The sequence below is a fragment of the Terrapene carolina genome, unplaced genomic scaffold (genome assembly GCF_002925995.2).
Source record: "Terrapene carolina triunguis isolate 2854851 unplaced genomic scaffold, T_m_triunguis-2.0 Scaffold62, whole genome shotgun sequence".
NCBI classification, from domain to species: domain Eukaryota; kingdom Metazoa; phylum Chordata; order Testudines; family Emydidae; genus Terrapene; species Terrapene triunguis.
The window spans coordinates 39,892,674-39,914,204 of NW_020664413.1; the positions used below are offsets into that span (position 1 = coordinate 39,892,674).

The following is a 21,531-nucleotide window of genomic DNA, read 5'->3' on the forward strand; positions in this document are numbered from 1 at the left end:
CTGAAATCAAAAACCGATTCAGAAAAGTTTTTATGAGTGAACTAGAACTGACCCCAGACTGAAAACCTCTGACTCATATTGACCCCAAATGGGAATCAAACCCAAAAAAACAAAAACCAGTAACCAGTTCAAAGTAACAGGTTCAATCATCAGGTGGTAGGGAGTGTCTTCTCAGGATGCGCCAACCTTACAGAGAGAGAAGCACAGACTACACTTCCCAAGAAGCAACCGGAAATGAGAGGAGAAGGAGGGGGGATAAAAGTATTCTGGGATTGGTAGTTCTCGATTAATTATGCCCAGATAGAGGACTCCCCATGGAAGAGAACACCTCCCTCCCCTCACCATCTCCTCCTGCTTGCTGGTGAGTGCTAGAGGCCAATAACTCAGGCTTCAGACATGGTGGGTGAGGCAGGAGGAGTGTGGAACACAAGACCTTTGTTTTGACTTGAGAATGTAAGGCTCCACTGTTCTTCCAGGCTGTTCCTGGCTTTGTTTCCCTGGCACTGAAGTTCCTTCCTGCTGCCACTCCAATAGTCACCCTGCACAGGTTCAGTTATTGTGTTATGCTATGGGAGACTACTTGAAGGAGGGACGGAGGGACTCTGAGGGGCCTGAAAGGAGGAAGGAAGTGAAGGGGGTTCTAGCTGAAAGGGGAGAGGTGCTGTATCAGTTCTTTTCTGACTAATAAAAACCCCATTATCACCTCACCTCCCTGGCTGGGCCTAGAGCTTCTCCCCTCTGTCCACTACGTCAAGGAGGTTTGTTTGTTTTTTTCATAACAGAATTCTTTCATATTGCTTGATTGTAATGTTTGCAGTTCCCTGGTGGTGAATTTTTTATTGTTTAATAGGCCTGCTGCTTTCCTTTGCTACCTTTTTTTTTGCATTACTGATTTCAAAAATTACTTCATAACTTCATCTTTCTTTTTTAATCTTACAAGAATGCTGGAATGTTTTGAGTTGCATTAAGTCTTTGAGGTGATTGGCTTAAACACACAGAGCCAACTAAATACAGTACATTGCTCTGGCCATACTGCTGGCCCAATTGCTAATCACTCCCAGCCCCAACTGAGGCTGCTCCTACCTAGTCCCTCAGGTATGTCCTTGATAACATGGGATATTGGTATTATGTATCTTGTGATTTATCCTAATCCAACAACGCAGATCATAGTTTGAAAATGTGATACATTTCTGCATACAAAATATTTTGAATGAAATTCCATTGAGAAAGTTCCTGAAGAATACAATAATAAATATTCCTTTTCTAAGAGTTACAATGCAAGCATAAGAGTGTGTGACAATCTGCAGGAAATGTATCTGAACCAGTTTAAACAGGTTCAAAGTTTTCTAAGTTAGTGTCTGAACCAGAGAGTTAGGAAACATTGCTAAACCCAAACTGAACCAAAATTTAAATGGTTCGACTCTCTGCTTTGAAAGGAAAAGAAATAAGTTTTATTGAAGTGAAAAGTCAAAGCTAATCTGGCCTCTGTTAACATTATTTTATTGCAGGACACAGCATAAGGTAGTTTTATGAGTGACAGACATCTGAAAAATTGTATTTTGACAAGTTTTGCAATCTTTAGGCTTAAAGATAAGAAGCTTCTGAAAAAAATCACCATTTGCACATGTGCTATAGAAGCTTGCTAGAGCTTGGCAGCTAAATTCTCCAAATAGTCCATCTGTACTAAGCAAACTCCACCCCTACACAGCTCCTGTTTTTAACTGCACTGAACATGTTCTAGCCCAGGGGGCTGAGTAGGCCATTCCCTGCAATTGCTTTTCCCAGCTGTCAGGGGCCGGAACACAAGAGACAGATTGTCCCTCTTGCAATCTCAATGGTCCCCTGCTGTTGCCCAGCACAGGCACAATGGAGAAGAAGAAAGCAACAAGACTCAAATGCAAGAGTCAGAAATAAGAGTATGATGTAAAGAAAACCACAAGAACATATACCCATCCTGATCCTGGAATAGAATGCAGGATTATTGAATCTCAACATTCCTCTGATAGTCAGGAAAAATCTTTGAAACCCACTCAAAGTGTGTCTCAATCCCCCCTAGTGGCTGCTCCACAAAGAGAATCACAGCATACTACTATGATTGCTACCAGTTACTTTTTGTTAGCTCTAGTGGTAGTAGTCTCTGATGTGGAGGTAAAGTTTCCAATCCTTCAGACCACCCATCTGGCTCAACAATTAAATTTCTGTGTTTTCAATTTGCCTTTAAAAAAAAAATACTTGCAAATCAAGCCCCTAATGTTAAGTTAGACACCAAACAATGAGGAACAAACAAGTAATGACCACCTGTGAAAAATCTGGTTTATGAGAGTTGCTGCACATCACATAGGAATCCTGTGGCAGTAGCAGAGATAGAATCCAATCCCAGAGTAGCATTCAGCTGCCTTAACCACAAATTCATTCTCTCTCTTCCTGCAGTTCCCTGCTTCATTCACTACACTCTTTCCAACTTATGCAACAAATGAGGATCCTACAAGCAACAGCCTCATTCACGCCACAACCTTGGTTCATCTCCAGAGCACCAGTCATCCTGTACTTTGAATAAGGCTGAGGGTCTGTGGGGAAAAAAAATGTGATCATACAGTTGAAGACTGTATTATAATCTTCTTAGCATATGCTCAAAATGCTTCAGGATTCATCATCGAATTTGGTCCACTGGTGGTATTATAATGAATATGCACAAGGGGGTTGAATTAAGGTTGCACAACCAATCTTAGTTCTGGCATTTCCTAAACTTCCGAGTGTTTGATAGTGCAACCTTAAAGTTCTCTGAATGTAATTTTTAAAAATGTAATTGAACATTTATATAATAGTAGTGCCCAAAGGCCTCTACTAGGATTTTGTCTCCTAATGCTAGCAGCACAAAAACACAGTAATGCTCCCTGCTCCAAGGAGTTCATAATCTAAGATTACAAGTGGGATATGATGGGTAAAGGGAGAGGGATACAGAAATCAAATATATACAATTTTGATGTACATACATATATTTGCAGATTTTTTTATTGTATAGTAAGTGCCAACGATTCTCATCTGCCATTCAACTGAGTCATAATTAATAACTGACTTAAGTGTCAGGCCAGAGTTGGGACTTGATGAGAAATCTGTGGCCTTATGGGATCAGCTCAAAGAATAGGTTCCACATGTAAGAGGCAGCATGGAAGGAGGTGCGGAGGCATATATCTATATATAAGAAGGTGACAAATGGCTAAACAAGACTAGCATAGTTAACAGAACAGAGAAGCTGTGTTTAATGTGATGAGAGACAAGCGAAAGCACACAGCTAGGGCAGGATTCTGAAGGTTCTGGAAGGTGAGGACAAGAAGCTTGACTTTGATGCAGTGAAACAGGAGAAGGATAATGGACCCAGGAAGATGATCTTAGAAGCTGCATTTTGTATCCTTTGGAATCATATGCCTCTTTCAGCCATGTTACCCTAAGGCATTTGGCTTATGTAGTTCTACCTGTCTGTCTACTGGTATGTTGTATTGCTTCATCCCGGGCCTTCATGTGTATGCTTTGATGTTAGTCCTACATGGGGAGAGATGTATGGAAGCAACATAGGTGGCCTTCAGATACCAAAATAATCTGTTTAAGATACAGCAAATGGAAACGGGAAAAAGGAAGTTGTTTCCTTGATAGGTACTTGTGAGACAGCCCTGCGATCCTTGTATTATTTATACACATGATAGAAGTAAACTAAAGAACCCAGTCAATGTTAGGCAGCCAGAGCAGGTGACCTTGATCAATACCACTTGCATAATGATTTCCCAAAAATTAGACTGGCTCTTGGTTAGATATTGATTGGGCTTGTAAGAAAAAGATTTCCACACTTGTCTTCCTGTTTCTCTGACCATAGCCACATATTTAAATAGGTGTACAGTAAAGTATTGTAACTAAGAAAATAAGAGTTTAAAAGTAGTATTTACCCATCTGTCACTTACTGTACCCATATAGAATGCCTCCCTACAGAATTCAACATAATTTAGCATGAGACTCAAGCCCTATCCACAATGGCAGTTCAGAATAACATGGCTTGTCTGATCGGTATGGAAAGGCATAATAGTGTAAGCATTTAAAAACCATTTCTCTAGATTTTTTCACTTTTGAATCTAGAATTTTTTTTTAAAAGCTTATACAGAATCCACACTGGCCAAGCAAACTGTTTTAAACTTGTTTCTCTGACAGGTTTTCATTACCAATATAGGTGACACTTTAAACACAGTCTGAAGGGCAACAGTGCATCTCACCTACAAGAAATGCTGAAATGATTAATGATTTACAACATACAGAACTTATAGCAATGATTGTTGATCTAGTGCGTGTCTTCTTGGGCCTTTTAACTACAGGGCAAATTTCACTGTATCAAATGAACAAGCTCCATACACCTGTCCTGCAAGCAAAAGGCTAATACTTTATAAACAATTCATCAAGATTAAGTTATTTTGACATAACTAGGGTTCCTAGGCACTACGGTAATACAAATAATAAATAATATAATGACATTCTATGTGAATGCAAAGCATAATCATCAAGTCGAAAGCATCTCACTTAAAACTTCTTAAAAAGAAAAAAGTGCAAATGGAAGTGGAGTGGATGTTAGCTAGAGTACTTGCTATACTGTATTTGAAGTTTTAACATTTTAGATTTTTAATTATTTTGTTTTTTGCAGATTACATCAAAATCCATTCATCTCTCTTGTTCTCTTCTTTTCTACCACTAAGGGTGGATGAGTGGTATCCCATAACTGAGAATGATGATACACTGAAAACGTAAAAGCAAACACTATTTTTAAATGCAGAAACTGAACATTTATTTGAGCTATTAGGCTACCTAAACAGTAGTGAAACATACTATATGCACTGATGACTGCTCGTAGCCCACTTGGTCTGTACTGCTGTTATTAATTCATGATTTTGTTTATATACACAGAAAAGTTACCCTAGATTCTTTTAATAAAAAATGTTTAATGCAGACCTCTTGGATTTGAAGGGGCATTAAACTGTATCCTTAAATGTTTATTGTACTACAATTAAAATAAATACTGGACAGGTAAGCCAGAGCAGGCAAGGAAGAATGGTCACTTAAAAATAAAAAAAGGCATGTTTGATTTATTTAATTCTTGATTTTTCTTTTCGTACAATGTCTTTTTCAGATAAGAATACAAATGTAACAAAAGATCTGTTTAGGTGATTGACAATAAAATAAGCAGTGGTGCAGACTATAAGAATAAAAAACTGAACACAGGAAAGTATGTTTATTTAAAATATTTACTTTAGGTGTAGGTATTAATTTTCCAACCTTAACATGGGGAAATGTTAGCTTGAATGGGGTAAAGGGGCAAAAGAGGAAGAGGAGAAGGGTTCAGTTTTTTTTGTTTACTGGATTAAAATTATCTAAAGTTAAAAGCAGTATCATCTTCTAGAGCCAAAAAGAAACAATGCAACTCAAAATAGGTAACAGAGTTCTAAATGCTAGCTCAGTTGCTACACTTTTATACTTTCTGGGTGAGACTTTAAAAAGCATTCCAATTTAGCCTAATCTTAGTTCCCACTGAAGTTAATGGGAATTATACCATTATTTCTAGGGGAGGAGAGCTGGGATGATTTTGAGCATTTTTGAAAGTCACACCTTTCACTTAAGTATAGAAGTTGGTAGATGGAAAGTCTCCCAAATTAAACTTATTTTTCATTATTTATTAAGTAAACAAATTAAAATGTTTAAAAAAAAAAAGTCACAGCTGCACTGACCTGGAGGGGCTGGAACAGCTTCTCTCAGATTCCTAGAACACAAGCGGAAAGCTGAAACAAAATGAAATATATTTACTGCTTCACATTTACAGGAAAATCCACCCTCCACAAAGAAGTGGGTAAATGCCTCATTTTAATAGACCTATTGTATACCACCACCATAGGATCTGAAACAAAAGTGAAAAGGAAGGGTTCAGGTGTTTAAAACATAAATGAGATTTTCCCTACTATAAGTCAACCTTCTGAGACAACGTATTTGAAAGTCTGGACCAATGGGTTTTCATTTGATGTTCAAACTTACTAGGCAGAGAAATTATTACTGGCTTCCAAGAATTGTTCTACCACCCAGCTATACTCTTTCCAAGCCAGCTCCTGTGCATTCCTTAGCACAGGATGTGCTCCAGTGTACTGCCATGAGGCTTTTGTATACGGTGAAGGGATGCTTAAATGACAATTTCTGTGGTGTGTCAGAGTCCCTGCACAAGTGGATCTTCCGAGCAATGTTCTGTCCCTGCAAAGGAGAGTGGGGGCTTGGTCACTGAAGCCTGTAGGACTGCAAATGAGCAGGGTGGGCTCCATTTTGAAGCACCACTTGTCATAAAAAGACAGTGCTAAAGGGAGTGAGGCCCTCAGAATGTAGTTCAGGAGAATTTGCAGTACACACTGTCTCATTTGAGATGGGAGTGGAATCAGGAGGAGCCTAAGCTCCTAACACTGACTAACCAGACAGTGGTGGTGGACTCACTACCTAAAGGCAAGGAGAGCCAGAGCCTCCTATTTTGCTGCTGCCACTATTTGCCTTGCTGTAAGAGGCCATTCTGTTTGCCCCGGGAAGAAGACTTAAAGTTGGGCTTGCGTCAGTGGATCTTGAGGAAGAGCAAGAGGGGATGTAACAAGTGCAGCATCATGAAGAGATCTAAGCACAAACAGCCACAGCATTTTCTGCCCGTCTGAATGGCTAACTGCTCTGTGAGGTTCCAAGAAGAGACCATGCAGAAGGAGTGCAGCTGGACAGAAAGAAAAAAAAAGTTTGAAGCTGGTGATTGGTCACATTTGCCTACCAAATCGAAAAAGCAGAAGGAAACCCATTTGTCCAGATTGTCAAATGACCTGATGCAGAAAGATCCAGTAAACAGCCCAACAGAATCAGCAGACCTAATTATGGAATGGGGTGTGTGCAGAGGAACAAGGAGAGTATGACTTTGGTGAGACAGAGACAGAGCTGGAATAAAGGCGAGATTTCTGTGTGAAAGGCAAGTGGAAGGGTAAACACTGCAGGCAATATGCAAGGGATAATTTTTTATTTGTTGGGGTTTTTTGATAGGATTATGAAAAAGTCAAATTACTAATACTGATACAAATATAGGGAAGGATCAAATAAGCAAGCAAATGTGAGTTTGGGTGACAGGATATAAAAATAAGTTTAAATACATTCATATTCTCTTCTAAAGTGCATTTTATGTCCTTAAAAACATTACCGTTCTAAACATTTCTGTTTCTACTGTTACTGAAGCTGCTACAACATCTTATGATAGACTACATAATTAGCTGAATCTGGAAACAAAGGTTACTTACAGTTTGGCAAAATAAAATTTTAGTTTCTCAGACATTTCCAGAATAATATTCTTTTCTAAGTTAGTTATGATTTATCTTCTGAATTCACCTGTCTGGGTTCTTAAATCTCAAAATTTCTCACGGAAATTCAATTAATCAAAAATGAAAACTCTTATCTTCTGCCACTACAATAATGCTAGGTCATTTTTACTGTTTCAACTTTATTAATAAAGCCAGAAAACTGGTTCACTTCTACATTGTTTCACATTATCATATAGCTATTAATTTGATACAAATAATCACTTTTGAGTTTTTGTCATGAAGAACTGTTTCACTGGTAAGATTTCTGTTATATGAAACAGTAGACTTTAGAAGTGTCTTTACCAAAATAATAGAATTGACCACTTTGAGCACTCTTTTGTGAAACTTGTCTGCATTTACCTACAGACAGAGGTGTTCTACACTTCTTGGACTCAGTCAAAGCCAAAACTTCCTAACTGTAAGAACAATGGGACAATGGAACAGACTGCATAGGGAGGTCATGGAAGTGCCTTCACTGGAGGTTTTCAAAAGGAGGCTGGATAGCCATCTGTCTTGGGTGGTTTAGACATACCAAATCTTGCATCTTGGCAGGGGTTAAACTAGATGACCCTTCCAGTCCCTTCTACCCTATGGTTCTTTGATTCTACATCTAAAATTTATGTTGACCAAGCTACATTGCAGCAAGATGTGATTAAGCACTGGCATAAACACCACTATTCTTCCATCCACCTAGCTACTGTCTGTTGATGGGGTGGATTTACTACAGCAATGGGAAAACCCCTTCTGTCGCTGTAGCAAGTGTCTATGGGCTGGTCTGCAATGGAAAGCTACATCAGCTTAGCTATGTCTCTCAGGGGTGTGAAAAATCCACATCCCTGAGAGTTGCATGTAAGCAGTGCTAGGCCGATGGAAGAATTGTTCAATCAACTTAGTTACCACCCTTAGTTACCCTCCCACAGTGATGCGAGAATCCCTCCAGATGCTGCAATAAGTGATACAGCAATGCAGCTGTGCCACTGTAGAATTTTAAATGTAGACTTAGCCTACACTACAGTGGCATAGCTGCAGCTGTGCCCTAAGTCACTGAGTATGAATCTTGCCCCTACTCAAGTCAATGGCAAAACTCTCATTGACATTGATAGGGCCAGGATTTCATAGGTATTTCTTGTAACATCAGTAAAGCTATTTCAGATAGAAGTGTGATTGGTAGGTTATCAGTGTCCCATTAACACCAGGAGAATCTACATTTGGTGTTATAAAAAGTTGTTTTTATTTATTATATGTACTGCAGTAACATCCTACAACTCCAAGAAGGAGCAGGGACCCTTTGTGCTCGGTGGACATATGTGTAGGAAAGCAGTACCTGCTCATAACAGCATACAGTCTAATTTAAGACAAGATGTAACAAGTGAGAGTAACAAGCAACATGGTATGGTTGAAGAGAGGACAGGGCTAACAGTAATAAGATCATGCAGTTAAATAAGCTAGTGAATGCATGCCACTTGATGACTTCAGTAAGTATTACTATATAATACTGAACCATACTATGCTTGTTACTGTGAAAGTCTTCATTGGGTTCTTTTTAAGTGAGAAATTGATAAACATTTTTTAAAACTGGAGGCACGCCAGGTTGAGATCAGATAAAATTTCAGAAAAGCAACGTGTATCAGCTAAGAGTTAAAGATTGGCACATAGCTTTTATTTTTGGTCTTAAATATCTACAGACAAGAAGCTTAAACAAAGAAAAAAATACCAAAGAAACTAGAATGGATAAAAATGGAAGAAGACCATGACATAATAGGCACATCGGAAACACGGCTGAATGTCAAAAGTTAAGGGAATACAGTATTATCTGGGTATATCTTATACAAAACTAAACAGATTAGATTATACAGGTGTGGGAGCAGCAGTGAACCCAAAAGATTTAATGCAATCAAATAAGACAAAATTTCTGAGTAGAAAGAAGGATATATGGCAGAATCTGTATGGCTACAAAAATTCCTAGCAAGAAGAATACAGATATACCAACAAAATTAGGCTTACTAACCTCCAAATCAGGATACAGATATTGAATGTGCAATGAAGATCAAAATATTAATGTACAACTTTAACTACCCAAATATAAAATGATAATAAACAAGTTGCCCACCCAACCCTCCAAAAAATGCATTTTTATTATTATTCATTTAAATTTCTGTCAATAACCTTTAATGTAACAAGGAACCCCAGTAAAGTTTAGTGTATTTTTTGTTTTTTTAAACTTCACACATTGCAATGAGGCCCTTTGAATCTGTAATATGCTATATAAATGCTAAGTGTTATTTTCACAATGGTGTTTTAGTAGATGTTATAACTACCAGATCAGAGCAGTGTTCTACCTAATCCAACATCCTCACTCTAGCCCCAGTTCTGCAAACATTTGTTTTAAACCAATGGGGCTATAACTAGTAGTAAAGTTAAACATATGCATAAGTGTTTACCGTATTGGGGCCTCTGAAAATAGCCACTACCAATACTTCAGAGAAAGGTTCAAGAAATCCTGCATTTGACAGTTATGGAATAACCTGCCCATAGGAGATTTTTTTCCTCACCCCATCTGCTAGTGGCTGTCTTATACTCTAAGGCAGTAGTTTTCACCATTTTTTTTCATTTGCAGACCCCTAAAAACTTTCAAATGGAGGTGCAGATCCCTTTGGAAATTTTAGACATAGTCTGTGCCCCCCCAGGGGACCACGGGCTTGAAAACCACTGCTCTAAAGCATGATAATTTATATCTAATGTAAGTGAGGATATTCTCAGTAGCCACATAAGAGGCTATTTTTGTTTGTTTTAGTCCTACTAAACTCTTGCACTCAAAGACAGCTAGGGGCAATAGAGGGAATGAAATCCAAATTCACTGACTTGGATATAAGGGAGATTTTAACAAAGATTTTGCTAAAGGGGGTGGAGGGTGGAAGGGAGAAAACAAAACGCCCAGATTTCATTTATTTGGAAAAGTGGACAGCCTAGAATTTACTAGTTAAAGGGGGGAACCCCAAAACCCATTAATTGTGGGGTCAAAGAAAGAGATCAAAATGTATTTATTTTTGGAAAGAACAAACAATTTAGTTGGGGGGTGGATGGAGGGGGGAGAAGAAAAGGCAGCCAGAATACATGTGAGATAGGAGTATCCCAACTGATTTTATTTGCAAGAATTATTTTATAAGTGGGGGAAAATCAAGAGGTTGCAATGTAAATTAAATAGGTGGCGGGAGGTGGCAGCACATGAAGTCCCTACCTCCAATTAGCAAACTTAATCCTGAGGCAAGAGAGGATCGCATCAGGGAAGATTTTCAAGCCCTAGAATATAACCATCATGCTTTGAATGTCTGGACACCAGTGCTGCCTCACATAAAACGTCTTCTTGGTGGGCCACAAGTAGGTCAGAGGTTTTAGCTATTGAGAGGACCCTAGAGAAAAAACACACAATTGGCAACAGAGTGTCCAGCTCCCACTCACCACAGTCACAATGGTGATGGGCCCAAGCAGACCACCACAACCCAGGCCAGGCCGGAAACAGATACAGGCCACGCAGCCCTCTCTAGGCAGGACAGCTCTGCCCTCCCCTCTTGGCAGCTGCTGAGGGGCACCTGGGGTCTTCCGTCTCCCTCCGCCCTCCCAAGGGCAGACACAGGCGAAGAGAGGCTGGCTCGGCCCCCTCAGCAGCAGGGGGAGGGGCAGGCCTCGCTGCACCCCTCAGCCCCCCCGCCCCCAGGGACGGGGTGGGAACCTGCTGTACCTGTCAGGGCAGCCCGCTTCCGGGAAAGGAGCCTCGCCCTGCTCTGGAGCCTCTCCCTGGGGCAGGCGCGGGGACTAGCCTACCTCGGGGGCGGGTAACGGTCTCCTCCGCGCTGGCTCCGGCCCGAACCCCGCGGCTCTACGGGCAGCGGGGGCCACAGGCCGGGGTGGGGGCGGGGGTCTCTGTGGAGAGCAGCGACGCCATGTTAATGCCTCCCGGGCACCCCAACCTAGCCCAGGCCGCGCCGCCCCCTTCACCCGCCCGCTACGGCGCCGCCGCGCATCAACCCCACTACAACGCCACGGAGGCGCTGCCGGGCTCCCCTCGCCCCGCTCTGTTTACAAACTCACCCCGGGCAGACGGGTCGAACCGCACATTAAAGGCCAGGTCCCCAACAGGCTTCCGTCCCTTCTCGCGATAACTCACTGACATGCCCCCCAAGGCCGAGGCAAAGGGGTCACGTGATCCACGGGGGTGCTGCTGGTGGAGGCACAGAGCAGGGCGCTGATTGGCTTGGAAGATGGGGCCCTGGCGTGTCTGTGTGGCCGGAAGTGGTAAGTAACAAGTTACCGGCAATGGAAGGGGAAGGACGCTGGTAGGTGGTGTAAGCTAAGCAGAGCCCGCGAAGTCAAGCGGGTGGAAAGGGGACCTTCAGCGCTGTCACTAGTTTAGGTAACGAGTGTCGAATGGTTGGTACTGAAAATAATGGGGGGAATGGTTGAAGAAAGTGCACCTTAGATGAAATTTAAAACTGACATCCTGACCCTTTTGTGGTAATTTAATTTACATTGTTTTTGGGGCAGGGACCATCATTTTGTTCTGTGTGCAATGCCTAGCAGCACAATGGGGTCCAGGTCCATGATGGGCTCTTAGGGGCTATGGTAATACAAATTAATGATAATTAAAGATCCAATTATACATCTGCAAAAGTAGCTTGAGTGTCACAACCACACTGCATCCTCAGTAATTCTACTTTGTCTTGCTAAATTTCCCCTTAATTTTCAATTAAATGTAGCATTCTTCACTTACTCTGAGAACCATGTTGCTGGGCTGTACACAGTGGCTGGTGAAGTGACATCTTTGTAAACTCAAAAACTTTGTCTCTCTCACCAACAGAAGTTGGTCTGGTAAAAAATATTACCTCACTCACTTTGTCTCCTCTAATATCCTGGGCCTAACACAACACTGCAAACAACCTTTGTACTTTGTAAAGTACTTTGAGATCATGTGGGATAAAGGTTAGAATATATATGTAGGAGCTTTATAAAAATGTAAAATAATTCTTGATTGCACATGGGGCTTGAAAGGCTTAAGAGTAGGGGACAATGGGGATTTTATACTTTTCAACTAATAGGTGCTGGGGGTGCTGCCACACCCACTGACTGGAATTGGTTTCTATCATATACAGGGTTTACAGTTTGGTTCAATGGCTCTCAGAACCCTCACTATACAAATTATTCCAGCACACCTGTTCCAACTATACCACTCTCACCTTTTCTCACATAGCACCAATTTCTGAGGTGCTACATTTTAAAATGTACCAGCTACTGGCTGCTAGCACCACGTGGCTTGCAGCACTGGTTGCCTAAATGTGATCAGAGAACTGTGGGTTACAAGGCTAGTCATGCAGTTCCCTACCTTTCCTTAGTCTCAAATTGGCCCAGAAACCTTTGGGGGGGACTGGAGGCAAGAACAGACAAAACAGAGCAGCAAGGACAAGATGAGGAGCAAGAACTGCCAGTGCTAAACCCCAATATATCCCACTCCACCTTATGCTATATAGCCATTATAGTGGCCTAGATCTGGCTGGGGAGAAAGCAGAGCAATTTCTGAGTAAAAGCAATGAAGGTCTCTATTAACTGCCTCTGTGTCAGATACCAAATGAGAGCGAGAGAGAGATTATAGCTAGGACTAGAACAATCGACATAGCAGGTTTTCTGAGTTCATGGTGTTCAGAGTGCCACCAGATTTTCTCCTGTTGTGGTCCATACCAGAAGAGCAGGTGATGCGGTTTTCAGTAAAGTCAGTACAGTGAAGACTCTATCACTATCTATAGTATTGTCCCACCAGACTGGCATTTCATTTTGTGCCTGTCTGTTTCCGCAACCTGTGTAAGAGTTTTCAGGTATTCAAGCTCCTAGAGGGATGAACATTATCAAAGCTCGTTAGATAAACCCTTGCTGTCCAATCACAGTTGAGATGGTGTGGCCCTTGCTGTCTGCTCTTCAGAATATTTGAGCTAATGATTCTGAATATAATCAGTTTTTAAATCATCACTTATGACTGCATTTTTTGTGTTCAGGGTAAAGTCAAGTCTTTTGGTGCTTCTGGGGCCAGTCAAGTTGGGTCCCACCAGCTAGGATCCTTAAGTGGGCACATAGGGCTGTGATTCTCTCTGGTTTTCCAGGAGACATTAAATGGATCAGGGAGCCAAGACTGTGCCACAGAAGTGTGCAAATGGGAAAATCCGTACAGTAAATATCCTTCATTCATCCAGGTCGCCTAATCACCCTTTTTCTCTATGAGGATGGTTGTTTCTTGGCTATCAGTTTGTTGCCATTTTAAAAAAAGTTATTGCTTTCATTGGCCTTGGTTTTGGAGTGCTTTAGCAGTTGTTTGTTGACAAAGTATTTATGTTTTTTGCATCCAGCTGATGCCAACAGTGTATTTCCTTGTGACTGGGCTGGGCCTTTCTCATAGGTGTCATTCATTTAGGCAAGACTGGTCTGTTGCAAAGGAACAGAGTAGGTCTTGTTAAGATGAAGGCTATTCAGAGTGGATAAGAGATCCAAAGTCAGAAATTATCTTGTATTGAGAGCTGATTTGAGTAATTCAGGATTACTTGGCAGGTGGTCGATTGAAATTATAGTGCATAATCCTGCCCAGATGTAATCCTAAACTCCTGTACAGAGGCAGGAGTGAGGCCATGTTATGTGGTGAGCATTTGGATGAGGAGATGTACTTTAACATTGAGCAGAGAGGTAGGCATACCCCTGGACAAATCAGATTTGAGAATTTTAGTCTGTACCAAATCCCAATGTTATCTGGAAGAGTAACTTGTATCCAATTTGGTTCTGAGCCTGTTGTGGCTGAAGAGCAAAAGGGTTGCATTGTTCAACTTTTACTGATGGATAGAAAGAAGGGCATGCTTTTGGTTATATTAATATTCTTATTGCAGGTTTTTGAATAAACTAATAAAAGTTGCAGTCATTTGTTAAACCATAAAACAATGTGCAGAGCCTTTATTTCCAATGTCGCATGGTTGTTACAATTAGTTATGACACACTTGAGAAGCAGAATGATTACTGAATGACTAAATAAAACGAATGTATAGATTATATCCTAACATATGACAACTTTGTCATCTCTGGTCTCCAACACAGCAGTGAGAAGAATGCTTGCCAGGCATACTGCCACCTGGCCAGAGGATGATACTAAAACCTTGGTTGACCTTTGGCCTGGAGTGAGAACTGCCCACCTGTAAGATGCCATAGCCCCAAAACTGTTGGCCAATCATGGGATCAACTGGACCAGACAATGGAGCAGGGAGAAGATGAATGGGCTCAAGGTTGGAGGGCCAAGAATAACAGTTCCAAACCCCATGCCACCCGAGAGCTGCCCACTTTATGAGGCACTGGATGGTGTTCTAAGCATCATCCCGTGCGCAGTTCTCATTTCAGCCTAAGCTCATCTGTGAAGTCAGGATGGGTGCAAGCTTGCAACGTGGATGTCTGTAAAGACACAGAAGCCACCCCCTTGGTTGTGAACAGCCAGCCCGGAGAAGACCTCGGTCCCAAATCACAGGATCTCTTTGGTAAACCAAACTCCAGTGAGCACAGTAGAGGAGCCTTTCATGGAAGAACCAGTGGAGGATATAGCATCTCAGCCAGGTAATGTGGGCACAACCATTATTGTTATTGTAAAGTCAGAGTTCCACTATACCTGTGGTCTATACCTGTGCAAGGCAGGCCTCCCTTTGCCTCCCCCGTAGCTCACAAATCCCCTCTGGCCATTTTGAAGTTCAGCTACTACAAGACACAAAAAGATTTCCCTTGCACAATCAGAAGGTCTCCAGTCCGAGCCCTGGAATATCTGCTCTCCCATTCCAGACTGGGATCTCCAACAGGACCACATCACCTAACACCACAGCAGCTTAGACTATGCTTGAAATAATCACCAATGCTGCTGCTTCATCAGGACTGATCTCCCCACCCACCTCTCAAGAAAAGTCTCCCCTTTTACAATGAAAATTTTGCTTAATGGGAAGGTTGTGGTACTCACCATTTTTTTTTTCTAGGAATGTGCTTTAACCAAGGTTGGAATCTGGCAGAAGCTAGCAATCACAGCAAGGCAGTGAATGGAATGGCATGAGATAAAAGTTACAGTTTCTTTTACCAAATTACACAGGAAGGATGTAAAACTACGTTGGGACTCAGACTTTTTGTTTGTTAGGAGCTTTCAAGAGAGGCTCGGATGTAGTGAGGGAGGAGAGGACACCTAAGAGACTGCTCTCTGTGAGCTAACAGCTATACAACCTAAGAGCCCAACAACAGAAGAGCTGGTACTCTCCAGGCAGTAAGACCAGCATCACAAAATGGAGTTCAGCAACAGCAGGAGGGCCAAGGGAGGGCTGCAAAGTGAAAAAAAGGAGAACCTAGTGTCAGAGGAGATGTGAACTCTGGCTGAAAAGATGGTGACACAGTGTCTTTGCCATGATAGGGAGGTGAGGGAGCAAGACATGGCATTTCAAAGGGACGTCTGAGAGACTTTTAGGGATTATGAGCCAGTCAATTCCAAGCTCTACTGCCCAACCCACCTGTCCAATCCCATCACTTCACTTCCATCGCACCATGTCTTCCAGCATATGTACAAGTCTAGGTGTGGGAGAGCAAGTCAATGAGCAATAGCACTGCACACCATCAGCTGCTGTGTTCTGCCCCTATTCCTATGCAGGGGAACAAACTGGTATCTTGATGATGTACAGTTCCATTAGATGTAACAGTGCACATCAATATTTTCAGTTTATTTTGCTCTTTGGTGCTTGAATATTTTGCACTGATATATTCTTGCTTACACCTGTTAATCTTCTGCACATCTTTTCAACTTTGTAATGCTGGCTGGACTGCCCAAAACACGTTTTGCCTGGGGAAGACGGGGCTAGTGAGCGCTTTACACAGCTCCATGAATGTAGTTTCCTCATACAAAAGCTCTGAACCTGACCCTGCTGGTCATCCTGTGTTTCACAATGTAGTCCCACCACTCTGTGCTTGTGACCCTGATCCAGAAGCAGCAGTCTGCCTGGGGATGTCTGCCATGAAAGACAGCATTTTCTGGGTCCATGCCGCCATATCTGCATAGTCCTGGCCTTTTTGGCTTGTGCTTGTATCAGCAAGCCTCTGCCTTCCCCAGGCAAAACACCACCTCCATCCTATTTTTGTGGGCCTAGACCATTTCTGCTAACAATCTCCATCGGGGTCAGACATGTTGCCACATACTCTATGTCCTATGAAAGTGAACCCTAGGGTATGTACTCAGAAATCTTTGCATTTCAGGATTGAATACAGCACCAGTACTGACACCGTGTGTGACTGCATATGTGGGGTACTCAACTGCTGTTCTGCAGTGTGGTCATGCTGTACTGACTTGTAATGTCCAACTCGAAATTAGACTGCAGTGAAGACAAAGTCTGTGTCTCACAGCCAATGCTGACACTGTAGCCTCATGCTACCAGAAAATGCTTTTTTCCTCCAATGTTACTGTACAAAAAACCCACAAGCAATATGGAAAATGGACTAGACAGTGGAAAACCAGTGAAAATGACTATACACAAAATGCTGTTAAATACATAAACAAATTGAACATTATAAAAATATAGTTCTCTTCTAATCTTTAATTTATTAAATTCTTAGGTAATACTTGAACATACTAGCAATTACAATTTCAAAAAGTGTGATTTTTAAGTTGACAATGTCCCTTTAAATAAAATACAAAACATTAGCTAAAACATTTTGCATTCTTATTAGAAAACTCCAGCAGCTACAGTACTAAAACCATCTTTGTAGTTGATCCAAGACAGTAAGGCAAGCTTTATAAATGAAGCAGGAAAATGTTATGTAATTTAAACATTGCTGATTGCTAAACAGAGGTGCTGAATAATATCAGAATTATAGCTCCTTAAAATGCAACCACAAGATTTACACATTTATTACATTTAATAAAAGCTACTTGCAATGCAAAGTATGCATACAACAAAATGTTAGTGTTATCACCAGGACAAAGTTTTTGGACACCTGAATCCAATTAACATTAGTGAGAGTCACACAGTTAACAGGGCAATGAAATTTCCTCAGGCTATGATTCCTAAGAATGTTTATGCCCTTAAACAATGCAGAAAAAACTTAGTGCTATAAATTTAAACGGTTTCCTTTAGTTATGTAAACATTTATTTTAATTATACCTAAAGCAACAGCTCAATTCAATGCAAAAAATCACATCTATATTTCACATTTAATAGTCTTATTGCAGTGTCTAAAGCTTGTTGATCATGGGGGGAGGGATAGCTCAGTGGTTTGAGCATTGGCCTGCTAAACCCAGGGTTGTGAGATCCTTGAGGGGGCCACTTAAGGATCTGGGGCAAAATCAGTACTTGGTCCTGCTAGTGAAGGCAGGGGGGCTGGACTCGATGACCTTTCAAGGTCCCTTCCAGTTCTAGGAGATAGGATAGCTCCATTAATTAATTTATTAAATGGCAGTAAGCACTCCATAATGGGTCAGACATTGTCAACTCAAATCATATTTCCATCTGAAAAATTTAACTATAGTAGATATAAATGTTGCACCTAAAATTCCTCTGAGGTTAAAGAATAAAATGTTTGATTTCCCCCCCCCCCCCGTCAGTCAATTATCTGACCTCTCAGCCCCCATCCTCAAAGGAAATCTGCTTACCACCTTCAAAATACAAACCTGGGAGCTTAAACTCACAACTTTGTTAGACTAAAAGTCGTGGACTCAGTAAAGACATTGTTTTAATGAGCCATAAATTCAATCTATAATCCACTGACCCTCCTTTTTTGTCCTATTACTGCAGCAGTGTTAACTCCCCACTTTCCCTTGAATGGTCTATTACAACATGTGTTAACTACATATGCTAAACAATCTGTTCCACCTTGTATGTATCTATGACACTATGAGTACTTTTCCCAGACCTGAAGAAGAGCTCTGAGTAAGCTCAAACACTTGTCTTTCACCAGCAGACGTTGGGCCAATAAAAGATATTACTTCCCCCATCTTGTCTCGCTCATCAGTTATATAATCAGTTTCTCTGTTTGGTTGACAGCACATTTTCAGAGCTTTGCAAGAGTATTTATCAGTAAATTGAAATTGAAGAGGCTACAAACAGACACATACATAGATAAAAGAGTAGGTGATGCAGGAGGAGGAGTGTCTGCAAGCATCTTTCGTAATGTTGCATATGGGTCCACCAAAAAGACCCTTCTAAATATTAACAGCAAAGCCAGGACTGTTTTTTTTCCTGTGTGTAAAGTGCCTAGCACAACGAGGTCCTAATCTATGACCGGAGCTACTAGCTACTGCAATACAAATAATAACGAAGAAAACCCCTTGTTAAAAACAACCTCTTAAGGCCACATTTTTTTCAAGAGTACTCTATTAAAAAAAAAAAATCAGCTTAAAAATAAATATATCAGCTTGACCAGTGTCCCTTTAAATTTGCACTCAAGTTGACATTATAACCTGAATTTTGCACCCCCTCCCCCTATAAATCAAACACAATGAAATATTGGTCTCAAGCTGGTAGAGTATCTTTATGGGAAAGGTTGGATTTATTTGAGATCAGTTAGGTTCATGATTTGACATCCCAAAAAATCTCAACAATTCTTCTAATGGGCAAGTCTGTGGTTTTGTTATGGGTTTGTACAATCCCTAACATATTGGGTTCCTAACCACAATGCCTCCCCCCGCCCTACCCCCCACACACACCCGACATTATCACAATACAAATGGCAAATAACAGATTATGGTTCATTGAGCTCCTCTGTTTAATATCTAAGGAATAAGCAGAACAATGGGATTTATTTTAGGGTTGCCACACTAGATTTTTCAGAAACTACATTTTGGCTTGTTGGCAGCTTCAGACAGTAGCTAGCTCCTATTTCCCACCAGAGGGTTATGTCAGAGAGCTCTCAGTAACCTGCAGAAATGTTTTAGCCTCCCTCTACCACCATCCCCAAACCATATAAGACTTGGGAGAAGCCACCACACAGACACTTTTTCTCATCACCATAAGGGGGTGGGAAGGTTGGTGTTGACTCCTAATGCTTGTATGGTATCCCCTACCCAAGCCCCTTCCAGCTTGCAGAAGGTAGGTGACTGATTAGGCCTACTTACATTAACCTCTTAAGTGGTGTGTAGGTAAGGCTCCTTTAATGTGTACTTGAAACAGTTAATTACACTCAACACTAAGATGCCTGCAGGCTTAACAAAGGTTTTAGGATAGGATATTGAAGGAGAACATGCACATACAAAAACAGATACATGTTAAGGTGGCAGCTTTTTGGTCTAGTATCTATTAACAGTGAAAAAAATATTTACTTCAATACTGAAATTACAAATGTTCAATTTGTCTTTTATATTAGGGATATGTTTAAACAATAGTCTTTCTGAAGGTCAAAGAATTTTCTACTACCTGCTTGATGTTTAAATGTTTTTCAGCAGCAAGATAGATGACTAAATAGGGAAAATGATGGAACGTACTTAGTTGGAAGTAAACTTATGGTTACAAAACTCCAAGAAATTCTATTTTAAATTACTTGCAATAGGTAGAAGTTTCAGGGACTGAGTTTAAGATGAACATTAGTGATGTTTTTCTTGCTGGGGGGTTAGAACGAGCAGTTGTGATCATCTAAGCCTTTAGCAGATTGTTGCTACCTAATACACCTTCTGTGAGAGGTAAAGGGTCTTATGCATTTATTTAATATTGCTGCCCTGGGGAAGGGTGACTGGAATTTTCAATTTTCTTTCAGAGCTAGTCATAACAACTTTTACAAGTGTGCTAGTAAGGCAGCTAGGACTGAATTATTGTAATGTTTGTGTTAGAGAAAATGTGGCGTTGTGTACATAATTGTCTAAAAGACAGCCACAAGATTTGGTGTACAGCTTATTTAACATTGCTATGCCTACTTTACAAAAAATATATATATATCTCCAGCTTCTTTGGGATTTTTTGTACTTTCCATGCAAATTACTTCTATGTCACAGCAGGTGGCCCTTTTAAGTAATCAAAGTTAGCTAGCTAGTATATGCATTAAGTTAGCACCAGACTTCAACCGCACTCCCTGATCTCCACCAAGAATGTGTGGTTTGAGAAAGTGATCTCTTAAGCTGATCCAGACATGTACACTGTAGTTTAGACAAGCAAAAGTGCATATGGTCATCAGCCCCATTAATATTGTTTGTTAAAGCAGAATCACTATAGAACAGCACCCTGGTATTTTAAAGATTTCCTGCACATAGTCAACTCTAAATATCAGTTTACAAACTAATTGGGTCAAAGAGTCTGAGACACTGGTCAAGACTGATCAAGATTTGTATACAGGAGAGTGGACTGCAGAACCACTTTTGAGCAATGAGGTTTGAAACAGGCCAAGCTTCTGGATCTACGGGACTCTTAAAAGACAATCACTTTCCTAAAGTAGCAGCATTACCACAGTTTGTGGAGCATTTAGATCGGGGTAGTCTATTTTTTTATCAAGGTCCAAATTTCTTGGTCAAGGTACACTCAAAGTCCAGACACCAGAGAAAAATAAGTAAATAAAGAGATTTCAGGGTCTGTTCAAATCTGGACTTGCAGATGTTTCTGATCTGCCTATTGACTACCCCGATTTCAATCCTTAGATGAAAGGTGCTATGGAACACATCCAGTTCAGTACTATTGGAATAGAACATGGGAACAGGAAACAAGATGGTTTTAATAGAGGAGAAAGGTCTAAAAGTTTAATTGTGGTTCTGAACGTTATTTCAAATGCCATTAGTATTTCATATACCTAAGGTCACTAATAGCCTTACACAGGCTATTTTAGGGGTCTTTAACCAGGAAGATGACAAATGCATCAAACTACAAATTAAAATTGACATATGCAGTGACTACGTAGAGAAAGCCTTTAATGTACATTTCAAACTTAATGGCGTTCTGTTTGAAGTTATGGTTTCAAGGTCCTATACTCCATGTGAATTCACTGGGATAAGGAGAAATTTGTGGTGACTGCAGGTCAGTATAAGCCCCGTTTACAGTTTATTTTCACATTAACTAACATCCTTCCCCCGCAAAAAAAGTCATACCCAAGAGACAGTGTTCAAATTAATAAACGAAGGCCACAGCCA

At 40.9% G+C, this 21,531-nt stretch overlaps 1 protein-coding gene across 3 annotated transcripts in view; it reads right to left on the reverse strand.

The window, feature by feature from the left end:
* The window catches only part of ATF2 (activating transcription factor 2), a 79,668-nt gene extending 68,099 nt beyond the window's left edge, over window positions 1–11,569 (reverse strand). For all 3 annotated transcript variants that reach the window (XM_024213214.1, XM_024213294.2, XM_024213134.2), the window contains exons 1-3: window positions 11,484–11,569; window positions 10,633–10,804; window positions 5,760–5,810 (exon numbers count right to left, since the gene is read on the reverse strand). The gene's annotated coding sequence lies outside the window, so the exon portion shown is untranslated. The remainder of the gene's footprint in view (window positions 1–5,759; window positions 5,811–10,632; window positions 10,805–11,483) is intronic.
* Window positions 11,570–21,531: the final 9,962 nt, after the last annotated feature.